Consider the following 12097-nt stretch of genomic DNA (forward strand, 5'->3'; position numbering starts at 1 on the left):
TTAACATTCTGCCTTTTTAATGCATAGAAAAACACCATTTGCTTTGCACTCTGGGTCTGCACTGATCGATTCCACATATCCACACATGTAACCTTACACACACGAGCAATCCTGCCAAGTTCAACTGTCTTTCCAAACCAGTCTGTGCTCAGCATGTCAGGTTCTGTACATTTTGCCCTTTTCCAATTCATCCCATCTGTTTATAGCCTTTCCATCCAGTTGACTGTGATTTTCCAGGGTTTCAAATTCACCTTTTTCCTTTCAGTTTTTCCTATCTAATGTACACTGTAATGATATTAAGGGGAAACTTATTTAAGAACTAGCTTAACTAAATTTCTTTCCACAGTGTTTCTCCAAATTGTCTAGCTGAGTGTGACTTATTCAAAGGTATTTGGCAGAAGACTGTCATTTGTCAAGTTATTTTTCCAATTTTTGTCAGTGTGAGTTTTAAAATCAGTATAAAATGATTTTATCAGATTAAATTAAAAAAAAAAAAAAAAAAAGCTCTCTAGCAGACCTGACATCTTTTAGTCTAACTCCTTAAAACTGCATGAGACGAATGAAGTACACAGTGGAAAAAACACACAGAAGTCTGGTTTGTGGCCAAAAGTCCACGTGGACATACAACAGGAGGGGGAAAAAATTACATATTTTGAACAGTATTTCCCAACTGTTTCTTAGGAACTTCTTTCTTAATTTCAAATCAACAGTAGTCTCAAATCAACAAGGCTTAATGAGTTCCAGTGAAAAAAAAAAATGGGACAACATCTCCTTGTGCTGCCTTGCCATCTCCAATAAGTGATGTGTTCACGGCACACATAGACCAGGTTGCTTATTTCTTACAGCTTTTATTAACCACTGATTGGTGTGTTGGTTCTGGATGCTAGGGTGGAATCAGGAGACCAGTTCCAATATCTTCTTACAGTTGCTGGTAAATTGTAGCTATTTTAAAAGATTGAGTATGACAGGTCAGAGAGAGAGGAACAAAGAGTTTCATTCATGGAAAAATCTTACTAGACTTCAAAGCAAGTCATATGAGAGATATATGAACACATATTTTTATAGTTTGTGCCTAAATTAGAAACAAGATTAAAAAATCTCAATGTCCCTCATGAACTCCTTCCCTTCTCTCCACATTCTCCTATTCATTTTGGATGATACACTGTCCCCTTTATTTTTTTCCTAGCTTTGTCTCTCCACTATTCCCATCGTTCTGCATCTTGGCTTCATGTTCACTTGTAACTATGTTAGATTCAGAGATGCGATGCACCAAGTTCTGGCACTTAGGAAATCTGGGAATTCCCAGCTATGAAGAGACCTTCTGCACACAAGGCTTTAGTAAAAAAGCATAGGAAGAAAGAACAAACAGCAAAACCTAAGACTGCTTAAAATTATGGAGTTATGTGTCCCAAATGTTCCCAGTTTAAAGCAAGGCAATCAAACTTAAATTGTCTAGGATTATTTTTAGTATTTTAGTTCTAGGAAGTACACAGAAACCATAAGTACACGACTGTGTGAAATCCCAAGAAATGGGGCTGCCTTCTCAGGGCATATACAAGCACATCAGCCCTGCTGTATGTTCTGGCTCGGTTATTTTATCTCAACCAACCTGCCTATGCCTCCCAGTAACTGCCTAAAAATAACTGTAGCAACAGAGTATTCAATAGTGAGACTTAAAATTGCTTGTATTTTAGAGGTGAGTAAAATAAGAACATGCCACATATGCCATGTGCTTTTGTTACTACAGCATGGTTTCACAAACCTGTAGGGCTTCAAGGAGAGAAAGTACTTTTGGTCAGCAGCCTGAGCACTGGCTGCCTGCACACAGAACCTCCGCACCCACCACTGCTTGAGGAGGTGGACTTTGCTGTGAAGCTCAGCCTAGCAAAGGCAGACAACAGAGCCTTGGGCAGAAACACGTGGAAAGACTCTTCTTTCTGGTTCACTTATCACCTTGACATATTTCAGAAAACAATCTCCGCGTACCACCCCACAGCGTACCACCCCACTGCTTCACTTCACAGGTGTCTCATCTGTCTGCTAGGTCCTGTTTTGGATCAGAAAGCTTTGGTGCTGCCTCATGTACATATTTTGTCCTCCTCCCACTACAAAGGGTGGAGAGTCTTATGAGAACAATCACTATCAGCCCCTTCAGCTTCCTCAGCCCCGGTACACCAAGGCTTCACTGTATTGCGGCTCTGACTGTGCAGCTCTGGGGGATGAAGACAAACAGTGCACCTGCACCCAGATGTCAGTATTCCAACCTAATGGTACCACACATATCAAATGATATCCCAACAAAATTAGTACAAAGCCAGAATATAGCTCTCCTAATAAGCAATGTACAAATGCACTTCATAACAAGGTAAGAAATGTGCCAGTATGTCAGAGGCAAAAATCAGTAGGAAAAAGGCCATTTCCTCACACTCTGACTTTTGGAACTCGGCCAGAACAAGCTCACTGGGTGAGACAGAAGCACTAGCCAGTTAACCAGCTGAACAGGAGGGAAAGAAAAAAAGGGGAGGGGAAAAAAAAGAAAGAATGAAAATGGGTGAAAACTGTTACCACATGAATACTTTCCACATTAATATACAGGGCCAGCAAAACTGGGCAGCTACATTAGAAACCGCTTTTGCACACCTGCAGAATTGAAGTTTTGAAGTAATCCAAGGCAGTCATTTTCTGAGACGTAGTAAAATACAGATAGTGACTTTTGACTTTGAAAGAAGAAATAATAAGAGCAAAAGGCAAACTTCTAGTTGGATTAAAAACTCTGGCTGCACAGAAAACAACCTCTAAAAGACATAAAGGAAGCCACAGCAGTTACTTGGATTTACATCTGTGTAACAGAACGAGACAGTGAGGTATCCCTACATGGTAGCAACTGCTTTACTGATAGGTATAAACAAGTTTATAGCCTCAGAAGACTGCAGTCGCCCTTGCCATACAGGAAAAGAAAATCGTTTCTTTTAGAGGAACTCAGAGTTACTCAACAAAATTAATCTTCTAAAACAGGAAATCCCTGCCAAGACAGGTGGAACTATAATACGCTGGTTGTGCAGCTGGGGAACAAGAAAAATGGGATTTCCGTGTTCCCATCTCGCTCACCAAAAACAGAGCGCAAATACTGTAGATAAAACACGCAGCTGAAAAATCGGGTTGCAGGGGGAGGATGGGGAAAGGCAAGTTAAAAAGTTGAAAGGAAGACTGTAAAAATCCCTTAGGTCATTCACAAGAAAGTTCCCTATGGTATTAACTATGGTTTGAGCCCTTCTGAGGAAGTTACCATCACTTTGCAAGCTTAGTTATAGCACAAAGAGAATTCATCTGCATCATATGAAACAAAGTTGAGAGGACACTTTGCTGACTTCCGATGCCACCTGCACTCCTGAAGGAGCCCTGTCATGGGTACTGACAACACCAGCTTTTCTCAGTCATTGCTTTGTTCTCTATAATTGTATTTTTAAGTATAGTTTACACTGTTACTCATTGGATCATGTCACAAAAGATGAATGGCAAGACAGAAATTTCCTTGCCATTGAAATAATATTTGGGTTAAAAGTCAAGACAGAAATAGACATTCCTTTTTAATGCTTACTTGTCTGCAGCATTTTAATTGGGGAGGCATGTAGGGAAAAGGGATATAAGCAGTTATTTACATTGCCTCACATTTATGTGTTTGTAATAGGAAGCAAAAAGTCTTAGGGACACATGTTACTGTCTCATTAACTTGTATTTTACTGCTCCATTTTCAAAAGTCATTGAGCCCACAAGACACTTTAGTAGTCAATGTAATGCAGTACCGCACAACAAATGCACACTTGCAATACATGCAATGGAAGCAGTAAAATGAGTAAGATTACATAGCTTGTCTTTCATTTCAACCTGGATACTAGTTCCAGCAAGAAAATAACATATATTCACCAAAACAGATGTCCATCAAGGCCACAAAAGCAATTTAATGCTTACATGTATGCTGACAATATTATGTCAGAGCTGTGAGTAACCTGACAGAGGAGGCTGTTGGTAGGAGTGCAAGCTGGTCCCAAATGTCCATATCCTCTTCACCACCATTGAGTCCATTCTCAGTCTGGCCTCTGTGACCCAGGCTGCTACACTCAATATTGAAAGTAAACACATAGGAACAATGGAAAACTATTTTCCTCCTGGCCATATTGGTGAGGTAAGGTGTTTAATTCAATGAGAAGACAAAAATAATCCTGTGATTTAGCAGACATGTTCCTCCTCTTAAAATGGATTGGTAAAACACAGAATTTAATCTAAGGCAACTTTGCAATGCTGAGATAATGTCACCATGTTTTGCTTTCTAGAAGACAAAATGAAAGTCCTGGTTTTGGTTGCTACGTTAAGTAAGGGGGGAAACTACTTTACTTAAAAAGCTATCCTAAATTTCTGGCAAATTACAAGGTTTAGGTTGGCTGTAAAAGGAATTTGTGTCAGCTGGAAAAGGGCATCTTTGTGAAAGTTTAATAATAACGAACACCAAACTCTCTAAAAAGTAGAAGTAATGCTTGTCGAATTTATCATCACCTGCAAGACTGGTTATGTTAATAATCCTTCACATTAGGCCAAGTACACTGAAAATAATTAATAGTTCGCAACCTTCCCACAGAAGTTTCAGTGCCAATGTTTTGACTGATTACAATAAATAAAAAAAATATAATCCCAAATATTCAGGCCTTGAACACAAACTCCTTATATATGAAAAACTTCCATGAAAACTAATACTAAACCTACCTCTCACAGCATTACCCTGTGAAGGGTAATTGAGTTCCTGAATCAGAGTGACACTGGGGAGTTCCGGTCTCACTGCTCACAACTCTTTATTTAAAGTCCGTTCTGTACAAGAAATGGCGAGACTGACTTGATGTTTATGCACAGAGGCCCCAGCACTGAGTTCCGTTGGGCTGCCACAACGCTCAGGACTCAAAGGGTGAGAACCAGGGTACTGTGATGCCTTCAGAAAAAAATTCAGAGCTTAGCTGATGTGATATTTAGGGGGTGCTCATGAAATCCTGGAGTCTACCTGTCCCACTGAGCAAGCTCTTTCCTCCTCTTGTCTGAAGTAGCTGTGAAACAATGGTCAACTGGTAACATGTCTCAAGCCAACAGTGAGGTACATCTGCAAGGACACAGGACTGTGAGAGAGAACGAAGAGGAAGAGAAGGAAATGGTGAAGAAAGCAAAAGATGGAAGTGAGGAAGGTCAGAAGGTTGTTTATACATTTACAATATCTCTAAAATGAAGTCACACCCCAGAGAGATGCAGGTGGCAAACTAATTCCATTAGAAAAACCACAATAGCTCAGAGACAAGGTTCATTTTTGCCAAGTATCCTGTTTCCAGCACTGCCCGTGTCCAGATGCTGCAGAGGAAGGTTCCCAGCCACACTGTTTGACAAGCTTGAATGTAATTCCTGCAGGATAGGCCAGAAAAGTTTTGCTGAAATTCACCACCAAGTTAGAGAAACATGATGCAAGGCAGAAAATAAGATCCACTACTTGGAACGTGGCATCCCCAGTCATAAAGTTTAGAACCTGCTCATGACATTTTTCCCTGAAAACAGCACTTGGTACAGCAAACAGCATCCCAGCAGAACTCCCAGGTCCTAATAACTTTCATGTATGGCTCATAAGTGTGGGAAATAAACTTGGCTACTCACTGCTCTGTTAGGCTAGGAAATAGGAAACTAGCACACAAAAATCCACCAAGGCATGAAAGGGACTAGTATTGCCACATACACCACGTAGGCTTTTGCACCAAAGCGAAAAGATTTATACAAGCCACCTACTCTCTGAGAAGAAAGTGCCACACCAGGATGACGTGGCAGTTGGGGTTTCATTCATGGATGCTGTCAAGGCGAGAAACAGACAAGACTGACTGCATTCATTTCTCATCCCTCCATTAATACCGAATCTTAATAACTGCTGCCTGGGGCTGCTGAAAACACTCCCTTCATGATGTTTTCTTACTGAAAATTGTGGCTTTCTCTAGGAGAAAAAAAAAAAAAAAAAAAAAGCTTTCCGCTAAAAACACTCTGTCTGGTATTTCAGTGTTTTATTTCTAAAACCACCAGATCTACTATGTTTTTCAACAAAAACTTGGTTTTGAAGCAGTGCCTCACTGGAGCTGTGGTTCAGTCACCCCGGATGCGCTCGCCAGAGCACAGCTCCCACCAGGCGGGGGGAGATCACCCAAAGGGGAGATGACGACACATCTGGGGACATACAGCCCGGCCAGGGAAGCCCGTCTGCAGTTGAGCCAAAGCTGTCAATCAAAAGTATTCAAAACTTTAAAAAAAAATATACTGCAAGTGTTGGCAAAAGTAATACGCTTCGCTTTAAAATTTTCAGCAAAATAATGCATTTGGTGATCAGGTCTGCTCTTCTCCGCTTCTGGGGACCCTTGAGGCTGTCACTGCTAAAGATGAAGCCAATTAAATCAGGAGACAGGAGGCCCCAGTAACAGAAGCCCCAGCCCAGCACTGCCAGACTCTTCCCATGCTTGGGAATTGCATGTATTTGACTGTTCCTTCCCCTTTCTTCCCCTCCTCAAGCAGCCCAACTCCACTACCTGTCCACTGTTATTGCCAAAAGGGACTAAGCTCACCAGGGAATGTTGCGCAACAGCCAGATAACATCAAAGATTAACTGGCTGATCTTTGTATTTAACGTACAAAAACTATTACTGGAACATCACTTTCAAATGTTTAACAGATCTGATCTGGGGGCAATGGATCACCCATAGTGGCTCAGTAGTTCTCTGAACTCTCTTACAGGACGTAAAGGCTGCAAGAAGCCAAGTACACGAATGCATGTGCAATCAAGGCTCTGCTCTTATCAGACCCCTCCCAGTCTGCCCATGCATTAACAGGTCGTTGACTCAAGTAACCTCCTACATGTTACAATTGCCAGCAAAATATAATAACCCGAAACTGAAAATAAAAAATCCAATCTGACAGACAAACTTGCTGATAATTCCGAGACGAGCTCATACGATGAGACACTGGTTGTCTCAGTGCTCCAAGAGAGCAGCTTAATTGGAAAAGAAAAACAGGGTGATTAATCACAGCTAAGGAAAACACCTTACTGCAGAGGACAGGCAACATTAATGCATCACATTATTAAAAAATTTGAGGTTACAGTTCAGGACAGCACATTTGGAAAACATTAAAGGAAAAAGGAATGAAATGTTGCTTAATTGGTGAATTCTTCTCATTAGCACCCTAAACGGTTTGACACATGCTGGCAGGCAGGAGGTGTTGGCTTCAGACACACTGCCAGCCACACTTCCCCACTCCCCGCAGCTGCCAGACCTTCCTGGGGTTTGGAAGTTTCTCTCCTGGAGGCCCTGTTCCATTGCTCTCTGCTAAATTAGCCTCTGTAGTCACAGCTCCTTGGCAGGATTGATTTTTTTTTTCCTCCTTGTTTTCTTTTTGATGCAGCAGCATCTGATCTTTTTCAATCGCAACCCCTCTTCTCATCGCGTCCTCTCAAAAAGTGGAAAGAGACCCCAGAAGCACCTCCAGGGAGGGAGGATTCACCTCCTGGAGACGCACCACCGTGAAGGACTGGGAAGCCGCTCAACCAGCATCCACTGAAGTGGGACAGAGGAGCTTCTCATAAAATCAAAAAGCCCTAGGCGCTAGCAAGAGGGAGGGGACTACACCAGAGTCCCCACAGCCAGGAAGGAGCGGCTGTTAGTAAATTGGAGCTAGGACGAGCTCAACTCTGCCGCCGCAGAAGCCGATGCCCGGCCGGGCGCTGCCACGGCAGAGGACCAGGCAACACCAGGCAGTCCCGGTCCCTCAGTCCGGGCTGTTCCGTAGCGCCCAGCGCAGAGCGGCGCCGTCCCCGCGATCCTCTGCCGAGGAGCGCTCAGCGGCAATTCAACAACACAGCCCAGCCGGGAAGGAAAGCCGCCCGCCGCGCCCCGGGCTCTCCGTCCCGGGAGGGGGTCGGGGGAAAGGTAAAAAGTGAAATAAAGAACAAGACCCGCTGTCCTACCCGGCTCTGCTGGCGAGGGCCCGTCTCCCGCAGGCTCGCACCGACACGGCGTCCCCGGCCCGGGCTGCGCGCCCCACCCCGGGGCCGACCGGCCGCCTCCGCCTCCTTCGCCTCTTCCTCCTCCTCTTCCTCGGCCCTGCCCCGGAGCAAAGGCACGTTTACTCATAAAGGTTATTTGGCACGGGGTATTCCAGGCTGCGGCGGAGCTGCCGGCACCCTGCTCCCCCCAAGGGCTCTTGGATAGTTCCTGTTCTTTCCCTGTTGGTCCTTCGGGAGCACCTCGGGGCGAGAGGGAGCCCAGCGATGGCCCTGCCGGCGTGTCACCACCGTGCCCAGCCCTGCCCGTGCCCCGGGACAGCAACTCACCTTCACCCTGCGTGGGACAGCAGGCCAGCCCCCAAAGTTTACAAGCAGGATTTTTTTCAGTGATGGCTTTGCACTTGGTAGTAAAATATTGATTCATGCTAAATGCTATCCAGACATTCCTTACTTTCTCCCCCTTTGTCTCTTTTTATTGCAGTAAAATCTGCTGGTTCATTGAGTGCCAGCCTCCGATTCCCCCCAGAGGAACTGGCTGGAAAGGACCAGACAATATGTGACACCGATGGGTGATGCAGTTAGCCACGGCTAACTGAGGGCACTGCACCCTGCCATCTCACACCTCCTCCTCCCAGCCAGGTCTCACAGTGGTGAACTGAGCTGCCCATCCACAGTGCCTGCCTTTCCCACAAAAGTCGTGTGTGCCACAGCCATCTGCCCACCGCAAAATTCACACAGGAGCCCCTTGTCAGCCCCTTAGGCTGACACATGCCATCCCACAGGCACCACCCTACAAGACGAGGGACACTCCGGCCTGCCTGAGCCAGCACAGCACTGCTGCACGTTTCACAGGCAGCAAGCAGCAACCAGCTACCCAGACACCTCACTAACCTCCAGCCAGCCATCAAAACAGCTTCACCCAAAGCACTGTCCTCTGCACTTCAGTAGCATCTTGTGCCAACCTTCACTTGGCACAGGCACCAAGTTTTGGGCCACTGTGGGAGATGGTGCAAAACCTGTAACTTCAGGTGTAAGTGTTCACAGATGTGCAAATCCAGTCATCACATTTGGCAACATGTCAGACGGTAGCTCTGCCACTGCAGGCTATGTTTGGTGGAAAGACCAGGGGGTGTCTTCTAGGAGACAGAAGGCGACTATGAGAGCTGAGAGAGGGACAGTAAGCAGCCCCCACAGAAGGGATGGCCTCAATCATGGAGACCAAAGACAAAGGTGGCTTCTAATAAAAGCCTGAATCTAAAAAATGCCCTTGTAGGAGGATTGGGACATCCCACAGAGCGAGTTGAACCTTGTATTCCTGTTTTATTGACTGTCATAAGCAGCAAGAATGGTGTTTGTCAGCAGAAGAACGTGGGTTAATGGTCTCTTGTAAATTACAGTACTTGGAGGAAGGTTTAATGAGAATTTTCAAGCATACAAGGTTGAAAAGTATGTTAAAAATGCAGCAACATCGTATTTTTGAAGCCTGACATTCTTTTAATGCTTTGCATGAGCAATAGCTTGCAATGAACAATAGCAATTACAAACCCCATCTTACAGCTGTGCTGGTCACAAACTGGTCTGAGCAGGGCCAGTGTCACAGAACAAAGGAACCCAAAGCTGCCTCCACCTGGAGCTTCCTTTCCCAGGCTCCTCTGGAGCCCATGCTCATGGGTTTGCTTTGCAGATGCGCAGTGCCAGAGCTCTTCCCTCTCCCTGTCTCCTGGTATGAGCAGAGCCCTCCCTCTCCACTGACAGAGAACAAAATACAGCCAGCAGTAGCTTCCTTGCCATTTCTTGCAGCATGTTGGTTCCCCTCCCCTGAACAAACATCCCTGCCTACCACTTGTACAGTACCACACTGCAACATCACCTTCCCACAGGGAGAAGGGCTTTGGGGCACTCTGTACATGCAGCTTCTACCTGGAATTGTAGAAATAATAAAGCCAGAGTTGAAACAAAAATGTATCTGGCTTAAAGCCACATCACAAGAAGACACCACCTTCACCTGCCCGCTGCTTGTGTCCTCTGCATTGCCCCCTCCCTACCACAGCTGCAAGCTTCTTCCCCACCAGATGAGTGGGATGAGTGAACTAATCCAGACTAAACCGGAGCTTTCTGCTTCTTTTCCCAATGTACTCGTGACTTCTTAACAAACAACTTCTTAAAGGAAAAAGAAGATAACCTGTTGGTTTCTTTCAGCACAGAAGAACCAGTACTCACTTCTGTACCTGGCAGTGGTTGTTTAATAATCTAAATTCAGGCACCTATTCTAATGCCTGTATAAATCAACAGCAGATGTGATAAAAGCCCTGTAAGCAGCTGAGAAGGAATAATTAGGAGAAACAATTTCAGACAGGACCTTCTGACGTGTTCTCCACCAGTAAGTCTCAAAGACTGCTGGTGCTTTTGAGTTTATATCAGAACTGACAGACTTTGATTGAGGTATTGCTCTCCATGAAGGACTTTTGACAGCACCTTACCAGCAGCTTTCATGGCAACTGTAGGTTAAACCATGCTTTGAAAGGATTCTACTTCCTTTCAACATCCCGGTGTGAACTAGAATAATTCCACCTACACGAAGAGAGCTAATGTGTTGACTTAAAAATCCCAGAGAACCAACCAATGCAAAGGCACTGCTTCCTCTAATTCTCTACTGAGTATCCCTAACACAGTTCCTTGATCCAAACTTCCAGTTTCCTTCCACAGAGCATGGCTAATACTACTTCCACCCTCCACGCTCTCCAACTAAAGCTGCTCCCCATGCACTGCACACAGCACTTAAGCTCGCCTGAAAGGAGGAAAAGAAGCACTAAGGTACTGCAGAGACAAGTCTTTTTCAGTTTCTTGCCCTTGCTGTGAAGAAATCTTATTTTGAATGTTCACTAGCATAGTTGGATTTTTCAGTCTGCAGACAGCTTGTCTGCCCAGCCTAACTTACATACTCCTAAGCACAGTTTCATCTCACCTAGTTGTCACTTATCAGCGTATTTAGCATTCCTCAGATCCTGACAATCCATGCCTCTCCCTCATCACTTCCCAGAATCTTTTGTATTCTTGTCACTATCTAGTGCTGCCTTTTATTCTTCTTGCTTTTTCTTTTTACTGTCACCTCATTACACTCGTTACACACCTTGAGAACAGCAAGTTTCCTGGAAGAAGGCTTGCAGAAGAAGATCTTGCCTCACTCCCCGAGTAAGTAATGGAGCCAGAAGCTATTTGCATATTTTTTGATAAGCAATAACAATGTCCTCATGGTCCTGTAAAGTCCACAAGGAACTGGGTTTATGTTGTTCCATATTTCTTGCTTGTCTATGCTTGCCCAGTTCTAATCAAGTAACAGTATTAAACATACTTTTCCATATTGTTATAACATTATTTGGAAGAAAAAGCAGTATAATACTCTTGAATTTAGCTGTTAAAGAGATTATATTGCCAATACTTAGCATTTAAAACTTATGCAAATGACTTGAAAAGTATGATGATTTCATATTAATTATCAGTTAATTTCTGCCTGAACTATTCGGTTACAGCTGCATTTCATTTCTAAGTTTTTTTTATGCAATCATTAGGGCAAAAATATATTTTTATAATGTATTATTAATTTAAATTATTTACTTTTTTATAAGGATGACAATTGAGATTTTGGTGGATTTATTTTTCAAGGTTGATATTTTCTCTTATAAACATAACTTTAAAGATCTGGGCTCTCACAAGAAAACTCAAAACCAGAAAACACCTGCCTCTCCTTCACACACCCAGCAGCAGACGTGCTAAGAGTAGTGTCTGGCCATACCACCGAGAGCTCTGACTCCCCTGGCACACACGGCAGCTCCGTGAATGGGGAGTGGGAACGCTCAGCACTTTGCTTTTGCTGTGGGAAGAGGAGAAGGCAGCCAAAACCAACCGTTCCCATAAAGCAGCAGCACAGGAGCAATCCCCAGGTAGTGAGCAGGCCTGTAGGAAGCCCCAGCAGAGGGAAGATGGTGGCAGGTTGAGAAACTGGCATGTTCCTCACAGACATTTCCCTTTCAG

The 12097-nt window shown here is 44.2% G+C and overlaps 1 protein-coding gene across 6 annotated transcripts in view; it reads right to left on the bottom strand.

The window, feature by feature from the left end:
• Nucleotides 1–8179, bottom strand: part of PIK3CB (phosphatidylinositol-4,5-bisphosphate 3-kinase catalytic subunit beta) — a 91766-nt gene extending 83587 nt beyond the window's left edge. For 2 of the 6 annotated variants that reach the window (XM_065074379.1, XM_065074378.1), the window contains exon 1: nt 8027–8179. The gene's annotated coding sequence lies outside the window, so the exon portion shown is untranslated. Of the gene's footprint in view, nt 1–4758; nt 4979–8026 lie in introns of those variants that run through there. The other 4 variants (XM_065074383.1, XM_065074384.1, XM_065074382.1 and 1 more) reach the window with 3 other exon arrangements.
• Between the last annotated feature and the right edge of the window lie 3918 nt (nt 8180–12097).

Source organism: Columba livia, chromosome 9, assembly GCF_036013475.1.
Source record: "Columba livia isolate bColLiv1 breed racing homer chromosome 9, bColLiv1.pat.W.v2, whole genome shotgun sequence".
In the NCBI taxonomy this organism is placed as follows: Eukaryota; Metazoa; Chordata; class Aves; order Columbiformes; family Columbidae; genus Columba; species Columba livia.